The sequence below is a fragment of the Uloborus diversus genome, unplaced genomic scaffold (assembly GCF_026930045.1).
Source record: "Uloborus diversus isolate 005 unplaced genomic scaffold, Udiv.v.3.1 scaffold_12, whole genome shotgun sequence".
Taxonomy (NCBI): domain Eukaryota; kingdom Metazoa; phylum Arthropoda; class Arachnida; order Araneae; family Uloboridae; genus Uloborus; species Uloborus diversus.
In genome coordinates this window covers 561,864-589,705 of record NW_026557876.1, presented here as the reverse complement: position 1 = coordinate 589,705, position 27,842 = coordinate 561,864, and the positions used below count along the sequence as shown (strand labels likewise).

General features: G+C 36.9%; 1 protein-coding gene across 1 annotated transcript in view; it reads right to left on the bottom strand.

The window, feature by feature from the left end:
* Positions 1-27,842, bottom strand: part of LOC129232409 (serine/threonine-protein phosphatase 6 regulatory ankyrin repeat subunit A-like) — a 145,687-nt gene that overhangs the window by 92,238 nt on the left and 25,607 nt on the right. The gene's annotated exons all lie outside the window — the stretch shown is intronic.

Below are 27,842 nucleotides of genomic sequence, written 5' to 3'. Positions count from 1 at the left end.
AACAGAAGACATTTTGACAAAACCTTATTCTTTTGAAAGTCAAAGAGTCGGAGTCATTTTTCCTCCAATTCCTCAGCCTTGGTTACCACCTGCTTTCTCGACACTAGCTGGCTTATTAGTAATGGCAGATTAAATCAATTAAATTACCTGTCTTATTGGTAAACTTGTTGCTAGTAAGTGTATTTCATTTAATGATAGTTGCTTCGAAATAAAAACTTTTTGCAATTGCTAATTAGCAGTGAAATAAGAATCAAACAGCTCAAAGTGATATGGCATCAAAAAAAATTGAGAAAACTACAAGAAAGGCCCGCATATCTTTCAAGATTCAACTTAACATTTTCTTTGATTTCTGCTTCCAATTTGAAAGTTAATGATGATTATGAGTAAGGTTTGAAGAAAAATATTTTACACATTTGTCAGTTATGCACTGTATGACATCCAGAGACTGCAATTTCATCCTTGTTATGGACTCATCAGTCTGGAATGGTCAATCACCAAGCTGAAGGCAGATGTCATCTCATTGAAGCTAAGAGTGCCAACAAACCGGTAACTAAATTTAATTGAGCAAATCACAAGGGTTCACAGCAGTGGTGTGCTTCAACTAAACAATCGAAGGCAATGCATGGGTATAAAGCAGAAAGTTACCGTCCTTAAGACTGGGCTAGGGCAGAACTACATGCAATATACTGACATCCCAGTCATGATATCCAGAGACTGCAGTTTCATCCTTGTTATGGGCTCATCAGTCTGAAATATTCAAGAACCGAGTTTGAGAGGCAGATACGAGACTCGTTCAGCTTGAATGAGATGATTTCCGTATGTTGCCTGTAGTTCTACCTTAGCCCTGGCTAAAAGGTGGTAAACCGCTTTATACCCATGCTTTGCTTTCAATTGACGAGTTGAACTGCACCATTGCTGGGGACTCTCGCTGGTGTGTTAATTTTAATTTAGCTACCAGTCTGTTGGCACTCTAAGCATCAATGAGATGACATCTGCCTCCAGCTTAGTTATTGACTGTTCCAGACTGATGAGTCCATAACAATGACGAAACTGCAGTCTCTGATGTCATAACCAGGCTGTCGGTATATTGCATGTCTACCTTAGCCCTGATAACTTACTGCTGAATATGATAGTTCCATACATGTTTTTCTGCAACAATGTAATTGTCTTTAAAAGTTGTGCTGTAATTAAAGTCACTGAAATAAAGTACTTTTTGAATACATATCTGTGCATTAAAAACTTTTCAAAAACTAATTAAAAAGTATGGCAAAATACAAATCGTCTTAGGATCCTGCTTTTGCTTCATTAGTTTTTTAAAACGAAAACTTGGACACTTTAACTACTTTAATTTGGTTTTAAAAAAGTGGTTCATTATCTACATAGTTTAAAATTAATATGAAGTGTTGATGTTCAATATTTTTCACGGATCTTTCTTTTTGGAACACCCTGGATTATGATTCATTAATTTTGTTTATTTGAGGGTGTATTTGGGGGGCTTGTCAAAAACATCTTATTCCAACATTTCCCTATTGCTAGTATTGAATACAAAACAAGTTGCTTCAAATATCTCGAAAGATACAGCCATTTACCTGTCCACTGCACTATAAATGTTGAAAGGTGCACTGAATTTTACTAGTGCCAAACTCGTCAGTAAAAACTTGATACCATCTGGATGTGCCCAAGTCTTTATGAACAATTACCTTTTCACAGATTATAGGTAATTCAAGTATTTGGTAAATATTCACTTTAAATTACTTCAGAGTTACCAGAAGATCAGTTTTCAGTGGCTGATTTTTGGGCTTAAGTTGGAATATATTTTTGGGGACCCCTTTGTCTATAATTATTATCATAATTGGCTGGATAGCCCACTGCGAGCTTCGGCCTTCTTCGGGAGATCCCGCCAGGCTGTCCTCCTCTTTGTCGTTGACCTCCAGTTTTTGATTTTAGTGAAATCAAAATCAGTGTCCACACAGTCGACCCATCTCGTTTTTTGTCTACTCCTTGGTCGCTGTCCAAAAGGGACGGCATTGAAGACCGTCAACGCAGCTCTATCATTTTCCATCCTCAAGAGATGACCAGATCATCTTATTGTTTAATTTGGTAAATTTCAAAATATTGATGTCTCTAAAAAGTTTATTAAGTCTTTGCTATCATAGAACTAAGTAAAAAAAAAAAGCTGCAATTTTGAATTATCTTTATAGCCTTATGGACCTGGGAGCCCCTTACAATTGCAACATGGTAGATCTGCTACTGAATATTTAGATTTTTTTTTACTTGTCTTGATGCTGTCCTAGATATTTTGGTCTAAACTCGGATTTTTTTTTTAATGCAAAACCGAAATACCCCCCCCCCCCATCATAGCTTCAGAACAACAATAACATATCTAATCCCAGAAATAACACTAAGATATCTTACTGTTGCTTTGAGGGGACAACATAGGGTTTTTTTAAAGAAACACAACAAAGATTTAATAATTATTTGAAATAAATTGATATGATATTCTGTTATCATTCTTTATTTCCAACTTTAACTTTTTAATCACCAGTAGGATTACAGGAAAGGTAGGAAAAATTCTTAATATTTTTTGACTGTTCCACAACCCAACTAGTTTTTAACTCATAAGTAAAATGCATTTTAATATTTTTCGGAAAATATAAAAAGAATATCGTCTGCAATTTGAATTATGCGTAACTTCAACACACAGAAGAATCAAACTGAAGTATATTTACGAATTAAAATACATTTAATCAATACTAAATTAAAAGAAATGTGAAATATATCCTAAAAAATTTATATATTTTTTACATTATATTAGTCAACAATATAACAACTTTTTAGTAACGCCAACAAAATTCGCGGTTGTTTCACAAAATAAGATTGCATGTGACAAAACATAAGTTTCATGGATTTTAAGTATAATACGAGTTAAAATCTGAAAGCCATAAGATGAAGCCAAGCTGAGCATTTGTAAACAAAATTTATAAGTCTCAATACAAAATTTAACTAGCGTAATATCCATCCACGACTTGCAACATTTAAAAACTTGATTCATATTGTGTTCAAATAAGTATTCAATTAGACCAAGAATATCGTTTAGAGTTTAAAAAATACAGAACTTGATGACAATCGCGACTATTACAATGAACTTTGTTTTCAAACACAGGTTGCAACGCAAGCAATGGCGCTTGAGCACAGCATAAGCAGCATTGCGCTCCGCAAAGAGCAGCACTGCGAAATTCTCACCAACCACTTTGGCAGCTTTCGAATTTCGCCAATGCACTGTAATTGAGAGTGTTTCAAAATTCGCTCACCGGCGCCCAAAGTGCTCGGCGCCCAAAGTTCCCGGCGCCCAATATGCTCGGCGCCCAAAGTTCCCGGCGCCCAATCTTCCTAGACCGACCGATCGGGCTACCACGGCCCCAATTGAAACATTAAGGACAATTGCAAGTGGCGAGTCGTTATAGGAGCTACTGGTCGATGATAATCGCAGGTACTTGAAGCGACTGCGACTAATGGGGTATCCACGATTTGGGTTCGAGGTTTGGGGAAACCACGTGATCCGTGAGTTTACATTTTGAATATCAATGCTATGTACTGGAAAAGTTCGCCTTTAAAATTCAGAATTAAAACAATGTTTTTGTTTCTTTCATGCTCTATTTGTGGTTTGGGAGAAAGATCACATTGTGCTGCGCTTGAATGTGGGAATAGTGAATCAAAATCATGTTGTAGTGTAAAATGTAGAATCTTACATACCTGTCATTTGCTCGATCCACAGTCTTAAGAAAAAGCATGTAAAAAGTCAATGAATGGGATTCGTCTTATTCTGTGGTCTTTTATTTAGTACTCATTGTTAATTTCAGTGAATGTGCACTATTTGTGACACGCGCTCTGTGGCATGTTGCACCGCCTTGTTGTCTATTCATGATGAAATGGCAAACCGAGCTGAACACAAAACAAGTGACAGCTATCAAAATGGCACACATATCAGATACCGTTGCCAACTTAAAGTTCTATATCTCTAAAAAAAAAACACCCTGTACATGGTTTCAGGGTGCGTCTCATTGTCCAGTCAGTTACTATGTTGAATAACAGTCCCGACAACACGCATCCCTGTCTTACTCCAGTTTTTATTTCAAAATTTTCCGCACTATTTCCATTAATTACAACATTGCCCTTGCTTCCTTGGTATAAGTTTTCAATGATATTAATTATTTTTTGCGGCAGTCCGTAGATCTTCAAAATTTTCCACACACACTCTCTATTTATGCTGTCAAAAGCTTTAGCAAAATCAATAAAGTTAAGATATAATGTTGAGTTGAATTCAACGCTTTGCTCTATTTTATTTCGAAGTATGAAGAATTGATTCATTGTACTTCTACCGGCTCTAAAGCGTGCCTGTTCAATTCTTAACCTGTCTTCAATGCTTTCCTTCATCCCGTTCATTATGATTCGAGAAAAGATCTTACAAGGAACCGATAGGAGGCGAACTCCTCTCCAATTGCTACAGTTCGTAAGATCGCCTTTCCTAGGTATACACACAATCTGGGCTTCTTTCCACGATTCGGGAAAAGTTTCATTCCTCCAGATGTAATTAAATAATTTGTGCAGCGTGTTTGCACTTGTATCGAGATCCACTTTAAAAAGTTCTGCAGTTAAATTATCATTTCCGCTTGCTTTCCCATTCCTTTGCATTTTTATAGCTTTTTTGATTTCTTTTTTTGTTATTTCATTTAAATCCAAGTCCGGTTCATCGATCTCCTCATCAAAAGGCGAATCAGTGTTCGAACCAGCCGAACCCTGATCCACATTAATCAATTTCTGCGATTAATTATGTAAAAAATCAAAGTTTTTTTTAAAAATTGGTTTTTAAAGGTTTGACATGCTCTAAACATTTGAGTCACTTATAAAATGCTTATCCAATGCACAGTTTTGTCAAATATGTTATCCCAATTGCAAAAGGTATTACTTAAAAGTCGTATCTTTAATAGATCAAAATCCTTAGGGATTCTAATGACATGAAAACACAAAAATATCATCATCGAGAAAAAGCAGTTTGAAGTTTTTCTTTTGCATAAGAGCACAGAGCGAGCATGGCCTAAAACCACTCATAACTTTTAAAATATTTGAACTAAAGCAATGAAACTTTTCCCCCCGAGTTGAGAATAGTTTTTAGTTTTGAAATAAGCAATAAAAATTTTCTGATCGTTTCATCATTTTTGAGGTACTGTGACCCCTTAAACTTCTTTTCTACCGGGTGTTCTGTTTTAACCTGCAAGAACTTTATTTTCGCAACCGTTAGTCCCAACGTCCAATTGCAAAAATGTTCAAAATCAGATGCAGAGTTAAGATATTGAAAGTTTTCAGCAAAAATAAAAATGAGTCAAAAAATACAAAATTTAACTTTTTACACGGGCCCTAGGTCCCCTAACTAATATTTAGAGAAATAATCTTCATTGGAAACTATTACTCACACAAAAAACTTGACATTGGTGCGACCGAAACTCAAGGAGATATTCCAGTTCAAAGATTTAAGGAACCATACAGAAGATGAGATTGGAACTTATCGCCCATTAAGAAGAATGTCGGGACGTCGAACTATAAAAACAAGGTATAATTAATTTTCTTTGCTATTCAAAAATAAAAGCAAATGTTATGCCGTGATACGCAAAAACACACGACGAAACCTCGATCAATTTGAAAAAAACACACTCTGTGCACACATATAGGTTGCGTTCGACAAAACTCACCAGTCGACCGGTAAGTAACTGGCAGGGAGGTAGAAGGGAGGAGATTAATCTTTCCTATTTAGAAGTGGCAACGATTGTTCACTTTTTTAGAGGGCGCTGTCGGCGAACCGCTCCCGTCAATCACAGCAGATCAATGTAAATGATGCTAAGTTTCTCATTTTTAGAGGCAGTTATTAAAGCAAAAAAGGAAAAATACTACTGGAAATCGGTTGTAATAAGGGGCTAATATAGTGGACAATGTACGGCTTTCGTCCACAGGAAGTTTGCACAGTATTTTGATGGAAAAATTTATTTTATTTTTCATCACCAACTTGCCGAATTCGTCTGCTATTAATATTGCGCTGTGCGATGTTTTATTTATTACGAGTTGGAATTTTTCTATTCCTGTAAATAATTGACAAAATGAGAATGTAGTACAATTATTTACGTAAATACATTTTTTTAATTAGTTGTAAATTTCGTGACATGTTTCGAGAACTAATTAAAGCGAAATAATTTTTTGCTTTCACGACCTATAACAGATAAAAATAAATGTTAATGTTCTATTTACTTAACTTCAAGCTGATATTGATTATAAAAATTTTATTCATGTATTTACTCACTTTTTAGACATAATTATTATCATTGCTTTTTATTATTATTGCATTTATTTCGACAACCAAATGGAAAAAAAAATCGAGAAACCTTATTCATTAAAAAAATTACACCTTGGAACGCTTTTTTGAGATATTTGTGGGATTTTCTGTTGAAATTAATCAAGTTTTCAAAAATTAAAATTTACTCTTATTGTACATGTATTTTTTAAATGAAAAAGGTTTTCCGATTTATTTTTCGATTTGATTGTAGAAAAAAATTCAATAATAATAAAAAGCAATGATAATAATTATATCTGAGCAGTGAGTAAATACATGAATAAAACTTTTGTTATCAATATCAGCTTGAAGTAAATAGAACATTAACATTTATTTTTATCTGTTAAAGGTCGTGAAAGCAAAAAATTATTTCGCTTTAATTAGTTCTCGAAACATGTCACGAAATTTACAACTAATTAAAAAAAAATGTATTTACGTAAATAATTGTACTACATTCTCATTTTGTCAATTATTTACAGGGATAGAAAAATTCCAACACGTAATAAATAAAACATCGCACAGCGCAATATTAATAGCAGACGAATTCGGCAAGTTGGTGATGAAAAATAAAATAAATTTTTCCATCAAAATACTGTGCAAACTTCCTGTGGACGAAAGTCGTACATCGTCCTCTATATTAGCCCCTTATTACAATCAATTTCCAGTAGTTTGCTTCTGTTTTTGCTTTAATAGCTGCCTCTAAAAAAATGAGAAACTAAGCATCATTTACATTGATCTGCTGCGATTGACGGGAGCGGTTCGCCGACAGCGCGCTCTGGAAAAAGTGAACAATCGTTGCCACTTTTACACTAGCCAACCCGTAGGACATTTCTCTCCTTCTTCCTACTCCGTGGTAACAGGTTACTAACCGAATCGTTCTATGATCAACCGGTTACCACGGCGGTTACCATTCTAAGCAGTTGATCGCTTCATTGGAGCACGTGATCATTAGCTCTCACGTGATTAACTAACCGGTCGCTCTCGTCGAACGCAACCATAGTTGTAAACACTTGTTTCCTTCCAAAACTCAAAAGTAATGTAAGTCACAAAACGCTGCGCTTCATATCTCGGTGAATACTGGTCGTACTAATTTCAAACTTTTGGTGTTGGAATTATTTTTCAATGGATATTATTTCCCTAAATATTAGTTAGGGGACCTGGGGACGGTATAAAAAGTTAAGTTTTGTATCTTTCGACTTATTTTTATTTTCACTTCAAACTTTCAATATCTTAACTCCTATCTCTAATCTTGAACATTTTTGCAATTGGAAGTATACATCTAGAACTAACACGGTTGCGAAAATAAAGGTCTTGCAGGTTAAAACAGAACACCGTGTATATAGCGGTTTTAGGCCGACGCATCAGCTTAAGTTTAGCCATTTCGGATCGGATTTTTCAGTTGCAAAGCAAGCATTACAGCAGAGTTACGGGTTTCGCCAAATTGGCCAACAATACTATTTTATTTAATTAACAATTCACGTGCCGCTCATAATTGCTCGCAATGAACAATCACCAAACGCGATAACTTGCCAGAAAAGACAACCACTAAAACACGCGCTCAGATCCAAAACGGCTGAATAACTTGCTTTTATGCGGCTTATAAACTCTTCTTTCTATGTATAAAAATGCGATCTTTTGGAAGTTTTTAACTAAGAAACGTTGGTAAAGAATGATGGACGAATCATTTTTTTTAATACGAAATACTCTCTTTATTATCAGAGCCTGATTACCGCACGGGCAGAGGTCCCTCCTCTTAGATTTCACGGGGGCCCAAAATCCAACTTACAAAATAACCCAAATGTTTATATGAGGCTGCAAAATTTTTTCAGAGCGATTATGCCAAAGATGTAGAGCCAGATTTCCCTAATGGATTATTGCAATTCAGTAACTTTATTGAAATGAAAGATGAAGCTACGGACATTTTGAAACAATCACTAGTTAATCCTCTCTTTAGGGTTTCCAAATGTTGAGACTATCATACGCATTTTTTTTAGCATTGCCAATATCCAATTGCACTGCTGAACGATCATTTTCATCGTTAAAAACAATGAAATCTCCTTTGCGATCTTTTTTGCAGCAAGGAAAGCTGTCATCCTTATCATTATTATGCTTAAATAATGATTTCAATGAGTAGAATGTTGTCTTTGATATTTTTGAAAATGCGAAGAACAAGAAAAAAAAACTCTTTATTTGATGATAAAACTTTCCCTTAAAAATTTGATCTCTTTTGCAAATCTCAAAACAACTCGTTTAGTCTGTATTTACAGTAAAAAGTTACATCATCGAAAACTGTTATTTACGGTTTAACCACAGCTTACATAATTATGGTATACAATATCTCTTCTTTTTAATTGTATATACTACAGTCAACTCTCGACAACTCGAAGTCCCAATGGATTAGCTTAAACATTCGAGTTATGAGAAGTTCCCACAACATTCTCAAGAGTTTGGAACCCGATAGAAAATTCGAGTTATCTGGATTCGACTGTATATTGTGATATGAGGCTCCACCAAATTTAGTTGCGGAGCGTTAATACGTTAGTATCGAAATATTTTATTGCTTCCTTATATAGAATGAGCGGGAATGGGTGGGGGTGCAAAAGGATTTTTGTGCCTAGTTTCTTCAAAAATCTTAGGGGAGGGGGTCCTGAAATAGAAATTTGCCCCACGTCTAATATCAGAATGATCGGGCTGTGTTTGTTGATAGTTTGATGTCGGCAAAATGACTTTTATCCCCTTATGCAGTAAACTTTGTACTTAAAATTTGGTATTTTCTGAAAGTCTAAGTCCCATTATCTGTTTCATTTGGCACTTGTCCCTTGCCGTAACACCAAAACTTACTATGTTTCTAAAACCGGTCATTTTTTACTGTTTGCATTCACATTTATTACTTGATATGTAGCTACACAAATATTTAGTTTCGTTGAACTTTGTAGATTTCATTACTTGGAAAGAATTTTCACTTTGTGCAAGTCCTTCACAGAAATGTAAGAACCTTTTTTTTAATTATTAATTTTCAATTTTCTGTGTTTTACCTGCGATAAATCTTTACTTTTGATACTGAAACGAACATTCCTTATTTGTTTTTATTTGTATTTATGGAATAAAACCTGCTGACAAAACTATTCTTATTGTACCATTTCGTCCCATGGAAACGACTTTTAATCAGTGATGTTCCCATCAATTTTTCTGAGGGTATACTTCCAGTAATCCATTACGCACAATTTGTGTATGTGATCCTATACATAGTATGTCATAATATGAAAGTTTATGAAGTTTCAGGGTGTACGCCGTGTCTAAAAAATGTTTGAGAGTATACAGCGTATATGGAGATGGGAACACCACTGCTTTTAATATCAATTTGTGAGCAAAATTTTGAAAAGATCGTAAGGTATGATTTTTTCCCAGGACCCCAGATAAAACGACTTGCCGATTAGAGTTCATAGACGAATGAATGATGCCCTCAAAGATTCATCTTAATTCATAGGGTATAGCACTGTTCAGAAAAAAAATTTAAGACCTTACTTATTTTATTTTTACTTCTGATTGTAAAATAAAATCAAAGGCTACAAAGTTAAAAAAGTGGATTCATTTTCATTTAAAAAAATTAACTCTTCTATTTAGCATTTTTGTGCTTCACAGTAATGTTAAAAGAGCTTTTTTATATGCACCGTCCGATTTTTTAGTGCAAAACTAATAGGAAAAGCATATGACTCAAATAAAAAAATTTTTTTTTCTATGGGGGCTTAAAAAAACTGACACAGGTTTTACATGAAATGTCATGTTTCTTGTCACAGTGAATCTTCAAATTGACATAGATAAACGAATAAAAACATTTGAGCTAAGTATAAACAAAAACAATGTTGGAAAATGTAAATGACTGCTCACATGTGAATGAACGTACATCGTTGCATTGTGTGGAGGCGAAAGGAAAATGCTTCCCAATGCATAAAAATGCGAGCCTATGGACGAAGAGACACCCGACAAACGCTTTCTGTGCCATCAAGTCTTCACAGCCATTTACCCACATTTTTGCATTCAACAGATTCTTCGCAGCTCCGAAACAGTTTCCTTTTCGGCTAAATGGATGCATGCTTTTCAACACATTGTTTACATACATTAGTAAGATAACTAATGCATTAAATTATAAGCTCATTTTTTTTTGTCATTTCAGGCACTGCCCAATAATAAACAAACTTCGGTTGCAAAAGCTGCAAGTAAAAATACCCAAAATATAAAAGTAGTAATTTTAAATCTGTACCTAAGAGCAAGACCGACGTAAGTCCAAAAAATGCGATTTTCAAGTTTTTTTGGTGAATTGTACGCAGAAGCATAGTCGGGGAAGATTTCAACACTTGGGGATCTGCGATGTTTCTGCATTGGCGTCCATTTTTTGGCTCCAGTGCCAGAGGTATTTTACCAAAATAAAAATATTTACCCCGAAAATGCGACGGCCGAGTCAGATTCCCCAATTATCGAAATATCCCCCGATGACGCATCGAGCCATGTGAACGTCATTCTCAGTTTATTAGCAGGGTCAATATTTTCGGCTCTCTTTATTTCTTTCGGGCCAATAGGGTACAATAAAAGAGATTTTATTAATGGCTTGAATATTCCTTCTATTACGTGATTGATACACACAAAGCATTTCGCACACGATAGACAAAGCCATTTGAAAGGTGTCTCAGAATAATTGACTTGACAAGACAAACGGGTTCGTTCACGGAAACAAAAGCAGATAAAGTTCAATCAACTATCTCGGGCACTTTCTACATTCATAAACAAGAGGTTCATACAGTTCGAGCAAAGTCCCGTGATCTTTATTCTTCCTTTCCCATCGCGAGGCGCCCGAACGGAATATCGGCGACTAGAGCTCCGCGGCCCGGGCGAAGTGCCTCAGATCGTCGTCCGCCAGGCACGCGAGGAGGACGTCGGTGCAGAGGGGGGCCAGGGGAGGGCAGAGGAGGGGGAAGCAGCGCAGGAAGCGGTCCTCCAGGGCCCTCCTCTCCCGGACCTCCCCCAGTCGGACGAGGAGGAGGTCGCCGAAGAGCGGGAAGTCCCGCGCCAGGAGGTCCCGGTCCGAGAGCCGCCGGATCGCCTCGTCGGAGAGGCGCCGGGCCAGGCGGGAGGGGTGTCGGCGGGCGAGGTCGCGGAGGGAGAGGCGGGACCCCTCCACCCGGGCCTCCCTCATCTCGGCCTCGCACTCGGAGAGCAGCCGGACGCCGCTCTCCGCCGCATCCTGCGGGAGCCCCATCTCCTCCCAATGTATCTCGATGAACCTCCAGGCGTACGTCGCCAGGAGCACCCTCGCCACACCGTCTTCTCTATACCACAGGGCCCAGTACAGGGGACAGTGTCCATCTCTATCTTTAAGCTTCAAACGCGCACCCCTCGACAGCAAAGATTGAACTATCCGCGGGAGACCTCTTCTCGCAGCCAGGTGGAGGGGGGTGCAGCCCCAATGGTCCGGCCCGTCGCATTCGGGGGCGGCCTCCAGCAGCACCTCCGCCGTAACCTCTTTCCCCCAGTACACGGCAAGATGGAGGGGCGTCCGTTCATCTCCGTCTTTCCCATTTACATCCGCTCCCCCCGCGAGCAGCATACGGACTACATTCACGACCCCCTCCTGGGCAGCGCGATGCAGAGGGGTGCGCCTGTAGTCATCCACGACATCCGTGAGGCAGTCGGCGTCCGCCAGCAGCTCTGCCGCGGCCTCTTGCCAACACACCAGGGCCGCGTGGAGGGGCGTCTTTCCATGCAGATCCCTCGCCCTCGTGTTCCATCCTCCGTCCAGCAGCTCCCTGATCCTCTCCGTGTCTCCGCTCCTTGCTGCACGATGCAACGCAGTCCGCCCGTACCCGTCCGTCTCCGACGCAGCTCCGCCCTCCGGCCGGCGTCTCCTGGAAGAAAGAGAGAGAGAGATTCAGGTTCCGTTCAAACTGAAAGCGGCAGGGTTTTCGATCACTTTCCCACTCCTGTTCACATGAAATCTTACCTGAATGATCTCTGGACTAGAAAACCTCCAAAGTGAAAGATGGCAGTCAAATCTAAACATATTTAGCTTGATGCAGGTACGGGACATTTTGATTCAATGTCCTAAGTTCTTACTCCATCATGAATTTCACTGGATTGGAGTTTGAGAAACTGCACACGATTTCCACCAAACTATATTTATTACTAGTGGTACCCGCACGGCTTTGCCCGTAATAGAAAAATTGAAAGGTCCTTTGGTTCGCCTGTATATTTACAAACAATGTATGGTGAATTTTCTCGCCAATTGGCTCGTGCCCGTGTTACGGTTCCACGTTATGATCATTTCGCATCTCGCCCATTGGCTTGTGCCCATGTGACGGTTCCACGTTATGCTAATTTCGTAATTGACTCGTCCATCTTCAGATAATTTTGTTCTTAAAATTGGAATAGGTAAATAATCACATCGAATTTTCGAAAAATCGCTTCGAGGTGCACACCCCCATGCTGCAAACTAATTTTGTGTCAAATTTCATAAAAATCGGCCGAACGGTCTAGGCGCTATGCGCGTCACAGACATCCTACAGACATCCAGACATCCTTCGGACAGAGACTTTCAGCTTTATTATTAGTAAAGATGAGCATATTGAAAACATCGTTACAGTTCACACGTGCTGGTGTGGGAAAGTGAAGCAAAAGTCCCTGACCGCCACAACAGCTTTACACATTGGACAACACTCTGTGGCCACACCAAAAGCAATGGTGGTAAAAAATGGAAACAAGGTTCATTTGCATAAACATTAATGATTTAACGACGTTGGTCATTAAACATGAACACAAAACATGGAGAATATTCTATTTAAATTATCTACTTTCAGTTTTGACAATAACAATGATTTATAAGTTGAACTAGGGTTGTTTATATGCAGAAATATTTTTCGTTTAAAGTTTGTCCCCTACGACAGTGCTTCTCAACCTTTTTTACTTTGCGGCACACTTAAGAAATTTCTGGATCAACGGGGCACACTGAACTTAATTTCGTACTGGTAATATAGAAATGTTTTTTTATCATTCACTGGTAAAAATACAGGGGGGGGAGCTTTTTTCATATGAATAAACCGATTATAAGAAACGTTTAAATTTATTTAGAAAGCAGAAATATTTCGAATATATTGAGGTTGATTATGAACAACAAAACTATAGCTATTTACAGAAAATTATGCTTCAAAGCATTTCTGTCAAACATGTCATAAAAGTGCACACTGCAATTAAACGATTTATCAAAGAATGTTTCAAGAAAGAAGCAAGCAAGAAATTAAAACCAAGCTCCTATTTTTCGTTTGACACTAGTTTTTGCAAAGACGTTTGATGTTCGGCTCTATGCTGGAAAGAGCTACACGAAGTTCTTGATCCAGGCCCTTTAGAGATGATCTCTTGCTGTTTTTTTTTTATAAGTGTGAGGATTGAGAAGCTGAGTTTGCAAAGATATGTAGAAAATGGTAGCAGCACATCAATAGCAAGACACGAGTTAGTTGGATACTCATTTTTAACAAGCAACCAAAATTGGTCCAGAGGCACTTCACTCAACTTAAATGTAATAAGAGTACGGTCGCTCTTGTGGTTCATAAATTATTCTCGCGCCTCAAAGAAAGGTCTTTAACTGATGCATCCGCAGATGAAGAGAATGGATCGCGAATCCAGTCATAGTGTTCCATGTTACTATTCTTAAAATAGTGCTTAAACGTGTCCTGAAGTATGACTAAATGTTCTGCCACCACATTCAGCAGCTTTTCTTCCATGCCATTTTCTTCACGTACCATGATGACGGTCCGTTTGAACATGTCCAATGAGTCACGAACTAGTTACTCTTCACAGCTGAATTATTTATAATTTGAACCCATTTGGCTTGGGGCTTGTCCATACATGTAATCCAAATTCTCCCCTTGTCCTTGCATTTTCCGATTCAATTCGTTAAGGTTTTCAAAAATGTCAACCATGTACGTTAGTTTTGCCAGCCAATATTTGTCTTGCAAGAAACTGGCGTACTGTATTTCGTTTTTTAAAATCAAAACGTACCTCGTCCCTCAATTCAAAAATTCTTGAATGTACCTCACCACACGAAAGCCAGCGAATTTCTGTATGAAGAAGTAGGGAGTGGTGATCTGACTTCAGTTCTTCACAAAGTACGGAGAAAAGGCGAGAATCAAGCGGCCTCGATTTTATGAAACTAACGACTTCAGCCAAAGCTGACTTCAGCTCATCTGGTAAGTTCTGCCATGAGAGCTTCACGATGGAGGAAACAGTGTATGGTTTTAATTTCTGTTTTGCTAAGTCTCAGAACCGAGCTTTGAGTAACTACGATAAAAGGAAATTAGTATCGGAACTGGAAAAGAGGAAAACAAAAGCTAAAGCTGGGGCTAAAATTCCTAGGGGATTGGGACAATACTCCCGTTTGCGAAAGATTTAGAAAATTTTTTGTATAATTAGTTGATTTCCTGGAAATTAAAATCCGTTTTCAAAAACTGAAAATAATAGGATTACAAGAAGTTTAAAAGAGGTGGGGCAGCAAATCCTGCCTCTCCCCTTTTTGGGTATGTCTTATTGCACATGATCGACAGGTGAATTGAGAAGTTACAGAACGATACAAACGCTATTCGGTCGTAACTTTAAAATAAAATACGTCAAGGCTCTTTCTCTTTATATAACTACGAAAATACCGCGGCACACCGGGTTCCTTGTCGCGGCGCACCAGTGTGCCGCGGCACACCGGTTGCGAAGCCCTGCCCTACGATACCATCTGGGGCTCCTCTCTTTTAGTGTTTCATTGAATGCGCAGAACGACTCGTACACACCCTACATGGTAATAGAAAGGTTTTTAAAATTACATTTAAATGCATTTAATTCGTTTTTGAGGAAATGATTTGTGAAAAAGCTCGATTCCTTCTTCTGAAACAGCATTTCGTAAAAATGAATAAAGAAGCAATATTAATAAAAAGAACTGTAGAGCCGGATATCCGAATCCGGCAGACAAAGTGCAGGATGTCCGGAATCCGGTATCATCGCTATCCGGCGCATCCCTAGTACGCAGGCGAAGTAAACTGCATCGATCAACAGTTTTCCAAATACTATAGGAACACTTTAATGTATTAGATCTTCACCTCTTTCTACCCACAAATGTTCGCCCAGTGGTCGAAATTCGACCCTATTCATAAATGAATATTTGAGAAACCTTGTATGAATTTAACTGTTCCCAACATTTTTATTTCTACTTTTGCTCTCGTTTACTGCATATCTGGAAAAAGACAATTTTTATACGTACACGCAATAACGAAAAGTAATTCTTTCCAATTTTGCTTTTTGTCAGTTAATCTCAAAATTTATCGTTGAGAGGGGATATTTCGGCAATGGGGTCGTTTCCGAAACTTTTAAAGTGTTTTTTCCGAAAAAGCAAGTTTAGAAGCATGGATTTTAACCATTTTTTAAAAAGTTTTTAAAACTTAATAATTTTTAACAATTATTTTAGTCGGTGCTCAGAGTGAAATTCAGATTTTACGCTTCTGCACATGGCATCAAAAGCGATGAAATGCCATTCACTGATGCCATTAGCGCACGGCGCAAATGGTCACAGCCTGGCGTAAACATTTAGCACGGTAATGGAGTAGCGCGCCAAAGTACATCACTTGTAACGTCATAAAGATCACGCTTTATTTCCAAAATCGAACGTTTGAAATATTAATAAAAAATAACCGTCGAAAAAAACAAAAGTTTTTTTCTGGTCCCATGTTATTTCTTTTACTTATTCTATCAATTTCAGTGACTAAAAGTAGTACTTTTGACTGAAGAAAACAGCCCCATTGAGAAGTGGTCGTCCAATTCCTGGCTTGATTCATTTTATTTTGGATACCATGTTGCTTTGTGCTAACCCTATGCAAATAGATTCTTCCTTACTCTTTGTTTACGTATGCAAAGAAAAAAAAATTTTGCGCTCGCATTGGAAACAAAAAAATGGACGCCAATGGGTAAAAATCGTCAATAATACAATTTTGGAAATATTCCCGTATGAAATGAAGCATCGAAACTCAGTTTATACGAAAAACTGTGTGAACAATATTACTTATAAAACGTCTACTATTACTGAGTAAGTTGCTTCTTCGTCGTTAGAAATATAAATTTCCAAGTAACAAATGAACGAACTCTACTCGTGGCAACTGTCCATTCGAAAACACTGGACGTCGCAATAACAGTACAATTTTTAAAAAAGGTCGTCTTTGAGATTTGTGTATGGTTGAGGGCGGTGCATAACTGATGTCACACTTTTCAACATTTTCGACCCTATCGCAATCTTTGTCAAAGTTTGGCAGTTCACCATACCCCTCTTCCTTTTGTCACATGTCACGCTGTTTTCCATAAACGTTCCCATTAAAAAAAGGCTTGTTGTCACATTCTCCCCATTGCATGTCCTTCCTGTCATTTCTGTCCTCTCCCTTGTCACAAACTTTTACTATTTCGTGAACCCCACCTTAAAGCGGGACTTCATTCCTACTCTTTGCTTGTGTATGCAAAGAAAAAACATTTCTCGCGCTGCAATTGGTGCCAAAAATTTGACGCCAATAAATGAAGAGCGCCCATTTCCCAATTATCAAAATCTCCCCGAATGAAATGATGCTGCAAAACTCACGACTATACGTAAAACTTCTTCATGAACAATATTTCTTCTAAAAAGTTTAATACTATTGAGTAAGTTGCCTTGACGTCTTCCATTAGAAATATAAAATTTCAAACTGACAACTGAACGAATGATACTTGCTACATTAAAAATTGTCCATTCAAAAACACTGGACATGATAATAATAGTGCAATTTTATTTAAAAAAAATGGCTTTTGTGATATGTTTACGGTTTAGGAAATAACTGACTAATGCACTTTTAAAAAATTTTGACCCCTCTCCCCTTTGTCACAAAGTTTCACACTTCACCATGCTCCCTGTTAACTTTGCCACACGTCATACTGTTTTTAATAAACTTTCTTATAAAAAAAAAGGCTTCATGTAACATTTTCTCCATTGTATGTCCCTCTTGTCATTTATTTCCTCCCCTTGTCACGAACGGTTAAAATTTAATGAACCCCACCTTAAACAGGGTCTTTATTCGTAGTCAGTTCCTTGCAAATAGACATTTCTCTACTCTTTTTTTTACGTATGAAAAAGAGAAATATTTCTCGAGCTGGCATTTTGGTGCCAAAAATTTTACACCAATGGATAAAACTCGCCCATTTCACGATTATGGAAGTCTTCCTGAATGAAATGAAACCGTAAAACTCCTTTAATATGTAAAACTTCTGTATGTGCAATATTCTTTGTAAAAGTAGGCATGGCCGTTGCCGTTGGAAATACAAAATTTTCAACAGTCAAATGAACGAATTCTACTCAAGGCAACAGAATTGTCCATCAGAAAGCACTGTACGTCGTAATAATAAGCCAATTTTATCAAAGGTTTCACCTTGAGATTTGTTGTTGTCGATAGCAAATGCAGGTATTATTTTGAGAAGATAATTTCGTCGAAACTGAAAGTCCTCCCTCCCTCACTCCGTAAAATGATTTATTTAAATATTTCAATCCCGAAAACATAATAAAAATGAAAATATTTTTAATGCCCTTAGTTACACAAAAAGCCTCAATAATTTTTTTAAAAAATGCAAGCATTGCATTTCTTTATGGTCAAGCGAGAAATGGCAACACATAATATTATCTAGCAATTTCTTCACGCTAAGTCGCGTGAAAAATCAAATAAAAATGAATGTTCACTAACTTTTAATTGCTTCTAGTTTATTTTCTAGTCATCTTGGCGGGTTTTCGTTTTTTTGCCGTAAACGGGGGATAAACGTTTTTAGAAGTAGTTTTCACGAGCTTTTCAACCATACCAAGCTCAAAGCACTGAAATGCATTTTTCGTGTAGAAAAAGTGGTTTAAAAAATGAATTAAAACTTAATGTTTCACGCTTCCAACAATGAATTTCAACAATGGAAAAGAGAAAATTAAAATTTTTGAGTTTTGATAACTAAAAAACGGTTATAACTTTTTTCTAATGGATTCAGGTTGTTGGACCTTGGGCGCCCTGACAATTTTTTCGTTAGGAGTATTTTTAAAGACCTTTCCAACCATTAAAATTCGAAAATACTGGACCATCCCTTCGCGTAGAAAGAGCCATTTAGGACGAAAATGCGTTGTTTATTAATATCTCAGTTAATTAGCGTTCGATTTCAAAATTTGTTATTGATGACACTAAAACTCGGCAATAGCTACCGAACAAAGAAAGAATGAAGGAAATCGGTTCACAAACAGAGGAATCGGTACCGAAAGAAAACGGCTTGCCTATTAATATACAAAGATACCCCCTTTAAGTTTGCATTCATCCTTCACGGCTTATGAGAACTAAAAGGTGGGGGAACGTTATTGGGGTTTGAAAATACGTCACATGTACGAGTGGCAGTGGCGTGAGTAAATACCGCAAGGCCCCGCAATCCGGGGGCCCCGGATTCGCAAGGGGCCCAAAAATGTTTGAGCTTTGTTTTCATTCAATTTTATTGAATTTTTCCGTGAATCAATCTTGGTTTGAAAAGCTTAAACATAAGAGAGTTAAAAAAAAGGTATGGAATTCATTAATTTTATGAACCTTAGGGACACAGTGAGGCACCTAGAATCCCAGAACCTATTGATTTAGGGCCTCCGATTAAGGTATCGGGGGGTCCTTGGCCAAACGCATTTTCGGGGCCCTCATGTATCAAAATATTACTATTTTTTGCCATTTCGGGATCCTAAATAGCAGGGGCTCAAGGTCACTGTTTAGTCGGCCTATTCAGTAAATAGGCCCCGAGTAGAGAGAAGGGGGCCCACGGTCCAACTTCCAAGCGCGAAAACCAAACCTTGGCTCGGTACAAAGAGTACCACATGCCCTCACTAGACCATCACCTGCCACGGAAAGAAGGGAAATTTCCTGAATGAAGAGGAAAGGAAAGAAACAGTCCTGACCGTACCAAAGCCAGTTAAAAGAAGTTTTTGTGTAGGATCTATCTTTGGGGGGTGGAAGGGGGCGAATCGGAAGAGGTCTAAAAAATTTTTGAGCTTTGTTTTCATTCAATTTTATTAACTTTTTCTAAAAATCAAACAGTTTTAAGTGCTTATATTGATTCTGGGCTTCTGAGCCTATTGGTCTAGCCCCCCCCCCCCCCCCCCGAGTAAGATATCAGAGGTCGTTGGCCAAACACTTTCTCCGGCCCCTCTTATAGCCATACGTGGCAATTTTTGCCACTTGCTAAAACAGTTTTCGCCATTTGGGGGCCCCCCGAATGGCCGGGGTTCTAGGTCACGACCCAGCTGGCCTATTCAGTAAAGAGTGTCCCTGACATTAGGTGGGAAAATCGAATCAACTCTTGACCTCCCAACTTAAAGAAAAGAAATGGAATAGCTACTTTGTTTTAAGATTACTTTTTTTTTGTGGGCAATTGATAATATATTACCTACTAAGTTCTCATTTTTTTTCCTCAAAACAAATGAAAGATACGGACTTTACCAAGAAAGTGAGGAGATAAGAATAAACAGATTTAGTGTAAACTTTATTTCTAATGTAAAATAAACTAACAGTATTTTTGATTTAAAACTGTCCCAAAAATAAACTAACAGTACTTTTGAATTATTGAAGCGATTTAATGAAAGACCGAGTCAAATAACAAAACGAAAGAAACAAACTGACAATTTTCAATATGAAAAATAAACTAGTGGAAACAAAGGTACTAAATACAAAAATATGAAAATAAAATCCAAACAAAGAAACACCTTTCAACAATACAGTAATAAAAATTTCAAGAAGAAAAGAATAAAATGCAATATAGCGATCGAAATAATAATAATAATAATAATAAATAAAAATAATAATAATAATAATAAAACTCATATTTTGGTGCAATAAAATCATTTTTGTTAAAGATTTGTTTTGTCAAAAACGAAAAGATTCCTCCGAGAGCATCCATTTATCATTTGAAAATACTAACACATTCAGTTCCTGTTGTCATAAACTATGATACAAAAAGCAAAGCAAATATTAAATTAGTTTTATTTGAAAATAATCAGCAACTGACATGCGTTTTTGCATAAGCAGGGGCAGATGTTTGAGTTTCAAAAAAAAGGAAATAGACTATAAGTGCAGAACTAAAATAAATTTGTTCTTAAAAATATGGGACATAAAATTCATAATAAAATAATTAAACTAAATAAATAACAAAATAAGTAAACTAAAGAGTTTATATTATGTTATATATTTTTAGTATACAAGAAAATTTTTCTTTCAGGAACGTCATTTAGGGGGTCAGTGAGAAAAATTTCTCCCTTCCCTGGCTTTAGAAAATTAATGCTTAACTATAAGTTTGTGTGGTTTTTATAATTTTCAGACAAAATTTGCATTCAGAACACATACTTCGCTAGCCATCCCCGGTGGAAAAATCAAAATGACGGGCCAGTTTTAATTTTTAATCACGCAATAAAAACGAATATTGTTTTATTGGTTTGATGATTTTTTACCTCCTTCTTCCAAAATTTTTGTCACGGAAAAAAACGGGATAATCATGCATGGTAAACAATTCATTTCTCACCATACAACAAAAATATTCATCCGGAAATTGTTCACGAAATTGAGTGATGGGGGGAGGGGGGAGCAACTCCTCGGATATTGATGATACATCAGATTAAGAAATATATATTAAAAAGAAAAAAAAATACAGTACATATTTGCTTGTGGCTCTATCCCCCCCCCCACCTAACTTAAAAAAATGTGAATAAATAAAAACGGTATCTTGCATTTAAATTGATTTCCGATTTTTCTCCAAAAATCGGAAACGTTTTGCCCATCTAGGTTTTGCCGAGTTTTTTTTTTTTTGCAAATACATTCTTTGCAAAGAAAGAAACTGAAATTTTATAAATTTTATAATCATGTTTCCTATTTAGAATGAACAATAATCATATTTATGTATGAAAAAAGTTAGTTTCTGCGATTATTTTTGAAGTGTTCCGTTTTTGCGAATTTCTGTTATATGTCGCTTTTATTTTGTACTAACATCAAGAAAATATGTGCTGTGTACAGGTTTTTCAATTTTTGCTTCCTTACGTTCCTTTTAAGGTTTTACATTGCCTTTCTGTTTAAATAGAGCTCCATTTCCCTTGTAATCATCTATACAAAAAATTGGTGAATAGGAAATTCGGCTTTTCCCGCACTTTACACTCGGCCGTTTACTTTAATTAAAGCTTCTAATTAACGGGTAAGTAATATATAATTGCATTAGAATGTGTCGGTATCCACTTCTTTATTGTTTCGTTAAAACAGTAGAACTGAAGTCGGAGCGATAAAAAGAAAAGTCGATCATAAACGGAGCAATGGTAAAAAAGTCACTTGAGAAAATTTAACTTTTAAACACGCAGACGCCGCGGCGCTCCTTAAAGAAATTACTGTAGTCAGTCAATGTCAGTTCAGGAATGCCAATGTAGTCAGTTCAGGAACCGCTTGTTCCTTTTGTTTTTCAAATTTGAAACATGCAGAAAATTATGGGGGCGGCATGGTAAAAATAATAATCAATGCACAATTAGAAGTGCTATACTAAAGAAAGAAAAAGTAGGAAAATAAGGACAGTGCTCTAAAAAATAGGAAAAAGTAGGAAAAATAGGAACTCTACGGGGTCTGGTTTAAATTCGGAAAATTTCCGGGGGCGAGCCTCCGAACTCTCAATCCTTTCTGAATTACCAATGATGATCTAAAATTGCGTTTTGGGAACTTCAATATCAAAACCGTTTTCCGGAAGTCTCATCCTTGAACAACTTCCCCTAACATCTTACATAAAATCCTCTAAACGCACTTGTGGACCACTTTGGATGAAGTTAGGGGAAGGGATGAAGGGGTTTGGAACTTTTCCTTAAAAATCGAAGTTGCAAAAATGCAATTTAAGAATGGCTTACAATAGCATTTTTAAAACTTCAATTTCGCAACATTTACAAAGAAGGTCCCCAAAGAAGGCCAACAAAATCGAAAAATTGTACTTCAAATATACAGTAATACGATTTTTAACAGGGGGCCCAAAATCATATTTGCTGAGGATCAGAGAATTTGAAGTTACACAACTAACCAGTGGCATGGCTAACCGATGGTTTTTTTTAAATGGACGGGGGGATTCGGCGGGCACTTAATTTTTCACCTTATATATACATACTAGCTGTACCTTCACGGTGATACCCGTGCAAAGAATTTAAAGCTTAAACTAGTGCTCCATAACGTTAAACTATGTCAACAGTTGCTCCGAAGCATAAATTAATCCCCCAACTCTATTATTTAACCTCACCAGAAAGTCGCTCGTCATGGTATGAGGGGTGGTAATTTGCTTCCATGTACATTTGAAAGCAGCAATTGCCTGTTTGGGGACATTTTGGTAGATTTAAGTTTTAACTCAAACTCCAGTGGATTAACCCTTAACTCTGGTAGATAGCATATAATGATGATAGATAATGATGCTGTGGCTAATAAACAATTTTTTTGTATTTTAAAATATGATGCTTCCGTGTTTCACTTTTAAAAACGTAGCACTTCAGCGACTATTCATTTTGAACAGGGAACATATTAAAAGTCTGGATATTCACCGTGGGGTGCAAAAATGTCAGTTTATGATTTGACTTATAAGAAAACCCCTAAATATTCAAATTTAAAGCAAAAATGAAATTGACGCAAGACTGGTTTCGACAGGGAGTGGAGATGAAGCACTAAATAACAAGTTGGATTGAGGAAAGCCTTCGAAATTTCTAAACCATCTGATGATTAAACTAATTAATCCATTAGAATGGGGCATATTAATTGACAAAAATTCAATTTTTCTATTTTCCCCCAAATTTCCCCCCAATTTTTTTTTGCTTTACCCACCAGTTTAAAATTACCATAATTTTTACATCTCCAAATGTGACACAATAGGGAAGACTTCCCTTCCCGTTCTGAATGAACGACAGCACAGTGTCACTTCGTCCACGGACAACTCACCTGGGAGGTTGTCCTTCGCCGTCTTGGGATTGACGCTTGGACGTTGATGGCAGCTCCCCATCTGCTCCTTGGCCACTCCCCTGGAACAGAGAGAACACAGGGTTCTTAGGACATAGGCGGATTTAGGACTGAGTTCCTGGGGGGGCAGGATTTTTTTTTTTTTGGAGCAACATTTTTAATTGCCCCCCCCCCCCTCCTATGTTTTTGTCTGTTTTCTGTGATGCGTAAGGCCATTCTTTACTTCTTTATGTGTCATTTTCATTACTGTGTGTAATCATGCTGTCCTTTTTAAATTGACCTTAAAAGAGAGGGGGCTGGTATTAAGAGAGTAACACAGTGCTCCCTTTTAAGTGGGATATAGAATATCTCCAGTTTTAGGGGGCCCGGGGGTTACTCCCCCGGAGGAAATTATCTAAAATGGATATAAAATTCTGCATTTTGAAGTCTTATAAAGGTTAATTGGAAATAGGCAAATAATTTAAGTTTTACGCTTTAAAAGTGCTTTGTGATGCAAGTTAATACTTTAAAAGAAATGGTGCACAGATTTAGAGAATAGGTATCAAGAGAGTACATACTACAAATTTGAACAATTCTTAATTTATACACTTGATAAGAAATAAAATTGAAGCACATTTTGCTTAGGAGTTTCAAAGACTTGTCTAATTATTTTCAAGGTTTGGTTGGTTAGATTGGGTTTTTGGTTCAAGAGCCCTTGTAGGCTATACTACGCCAATTCTTTTCTGGGATTTTAGAACCTATGAATAATTTGCACTTGAGTAGTAGACTATGCACTTGTACAGTATTGTTCAAACTTTGTAAGAAACGGCTGTTTTAAGTTTAAAAGAAAAAATAAACTTTAATTTCCTATTCAAAAAAGAAAAAATCATGATTTTTTTTTGTTATTAAGATTTTGGAAGAGAAGTTGTTACTTTATAAACTCCTCCCAAAACTGGGGGGATTGTCCCCTCCCCCCCCTATAAAGCCACCCATTCTCTTCTAAACTATTCAAAAACGAAAAAATAATGATTTTTTTTTTAATTTTTGGAAGATGTGTTGTTACTATATAAAGTCCTTCCAAAACTGGGGGGGCATTGCCCCCCTCTGACCCCCTATAAATCCGCCCATGTCTTAGGATGGACAGCAAATCAGGCAAAGCATCTACCAGTGTGTATTTTACCTTACGTGTACCATTTCGAGCTTTGAGATTAATAATCCTAAATTTTATGAATTCACCCCTTATAGTTATAACGCTATTAAGATCTGAAAAGTGTCCTTTTTACGCTGACAGACTGTGACTCATGGCGCGATTTTGAAATGTTTCCTCAAATAAATCGAAACGAAATTGTTTTGTCAAGCGCTGCAAACACAAGGTTGCTAATGTTTAAACTTAAATGTAATTTTTAAACAGAACGGGACTTGTAGCAATACTTAAAGTTCCATTAAAGTGAAAAACGATCGGCCAAGTAATTTAATTCGCAAATCTAAAGCTTGAATTCTGACTGTGCAACACAATTGAGCTCTACACAGAAGGCTGGGAATGACCAGAAACACGAAACAGATTGAAAGAGTTTAAAGTCGGCACCACAATTCAGAGAAACGACACTTTCGGTGCAAGACACGCACAGAGCTCCTTATCGTTTGCTCATTCTTTGCGCTCAAGACTGAATGATGCAGAAAATTCTTGACGTGGAAAGACAGTATCAGCGGAGAATTAATCGCTCCATGCCAAACTCCAACTCCGTGGAGGAACGGAGAACTTTTAGCGGTAGGAGTTTGGCAACACTTGAGCATTAGAACAGCTGCACAGTGTTTAATCTGCACACAGTCTGCTAATTTTGCAAAAAAAAATTTGGCACTCTTGCGATGCTCCTGCAAGCGATAAATAATTGCTACTGCCAAATAAATATAATGCTTGTTGTTTGTTTCTAGGAAAGAAATTAACAGCTGAAAATAAGTTTGGTTTTAAATACTATTTTGTTTGTATGTTTTATCACAGCTAATTAGCAGTGGTGTTGTTGTAAACTTTTCTGAAAAGGCGTTGGTAAGCACTTTTCCCCCAGCTCTTGACTTAATAAACAATAATATATATCAGCAAAATGAACTTAGAACTGCTAAGAGATAGTAAGGGTGGGGAAAAAAATATGATCACTTCAGATGGGGTTACCAACTTCAAAATTATCACCACTTAGCGTCTGGCGTTGAACCTTTATAATGACTTGATTAGAAAATATTCTCATGATTTTACCAGCTTGTCAATATTTGCGTTTTTACGGTGCAGTGCGATGTTTAACTGTTATTTGGGGAGAAAATTATATGGGTTTGAGTTTTCGATGCCAACGGGGATGATTAACTCTTTTAATTACCGTTTTTTTCTTTAGATGCAAGATTCTCAAGATTGCATTTTGAAAAATGCAATATTTTAACATCCGATTTGAGAATCATATTTTGTTCTTTTTTCAAGCTAACTTCGCTTTGTTAGGAAGCAAATAAATGAAAATTCTCTTTATTTTCGTTAGAACTCTCATTTCAAGTTTTTAAAGCAAAATTCCATTTTATTTTACGAGTCAAAAATTAAAATGCTGAATCGATGGTTAAAATTTTTTTTTCTCTCTTTTTGCTTCAGCTGTGTCTACAGAAATTAATGAAATGTTTATTATAGGACTCTAAAATGCAATTTTAAATTAATTTTATCAAAAATATTCCTTCTACAAGCCGTTTTTATATTTTTGATGCTTGCAATTTGAGAATTGCGATCTCTTTGCATCTGCTATGGGAATTCAATCTTTCAAATTTTTGATGTTTAGTACGCTTTGTTAAGAGGTAAACAAATAAAATCTCTTTTTATTTTTGTTAAAATCACGGAATTTATAAGTTTTAAACGAAATTCTGTGTTTTTTAAGTGTTTTGGGTCAAAAAGTTAAATGCCCTTGTCTGATTTTTTTTTTTTTTTTTGTTACAATTATTTTAAATACTGAACAGAAATATTTCTAGTATAATTTAGCATAATGTAGAATGGTAGATAAATATTGATACTTGAGTGAGCAATGCCCCCCCCCCCCCCGCCAAATACTAGAAAAACACTCCAGAAGATTTTCTCGACATAGAAGAGGAAAACACTCAACTTGAAATTTAAATGATGCAGTTTGTGCCATATGTCAATTTTAAAATTCCGTTTTAACAAAAAAAATTTTTTTGTGAAATTATTTGATTTTTCACAAAATTAATTCATTTTTCACAAAATTATTTTATTTTTTAAAAAAAAATTTTAACATTGTCATCCCAATAGCAAAGTTTAGAATTTCGAACATGACTTTTGTCCACCTAGCTAGCACTAATCGAAACACTGTGAGTTGTTAGCGTCCTCAAGAGAACAATGGACGGTTTGTTGTTGGAAGAGAACCAGAAGCCCTTTCGAATCTTTCGAATCTGTACTGCGTGTGGATTGTAAATAGTAGTTCCCTTAGCTCTGAGTCAAAAAATTAAAACTGAACCACCCCAAACGCGTTGATTAGTCTCGACAGTATCCGAGAATCGGAAGGAATTCGAGGGGGCCTGCCAACAGAGGAGGAGAAGGGAGAAAGAGAAGAAGAAAGGAAATGGGGTGAAGTTTTAAAAAAAATATTAATGAGAGGAGCAGACACTGCGCAAGTTAGCATAAGAGCTCTTGATCAATAAAGGGCAGGTATCACAAAGACAAAAAACTTCCTCCAGAAACTCATGATCACTGTTCACATTTCGCAAACTAAGCCTTTCTAAACTGGACTTCTGTCATGAATCACAAGTTGTATTGGACGACAAAAAGATATTCACAAATAACAATCAGTACCTGCTGTTCCTTGCCAGTCTCCCCTTTTTGGAGGCCTGCATTCGTGGCCTGGGATGGTAATTTTGCCTCCGATTCCCCGCATCTCGTGCTGGAATTTTCCAGGTCACGCTGGGCCTGAAAGAGATTTGTAAAGAATCGGAACGAAATATGGAACACACAGCAGAATTCATGGCTGCACCCCCATCACTGCTATCAATCAAAGAAAGTTAAACACTTAAGTTGCGTTCTTTGAAAGTATATAAAATAGCTACGTTTAATCCAACTTCTGAACAGGAATAAACATAATGAGCTGAATTAAAACAATGACCAACCTTTGAAGATTTATAAATGGCATCAACACCATGGGTCGATACAGATACAAATTGAGTTCGTTTTGCGGCCCCTTCACAAAATTTTATACAGTAAAAGCGGCCTCTTCAGGAAATTTCAGGCCTCAAAACCAGAGCTGAATTTAGCTCTATGCCCGCCCCAAGACATGGATTTTAAATCTATCCCCCCCCCCACTGAAAAGGGAGAAAAACTTCCTTGACTCAAAATCGAAGAGTTTGCAGTATTTATAAAAATTAAAAACTATTTCAATGTCCAGCAGGGGGTCTAAAATTTA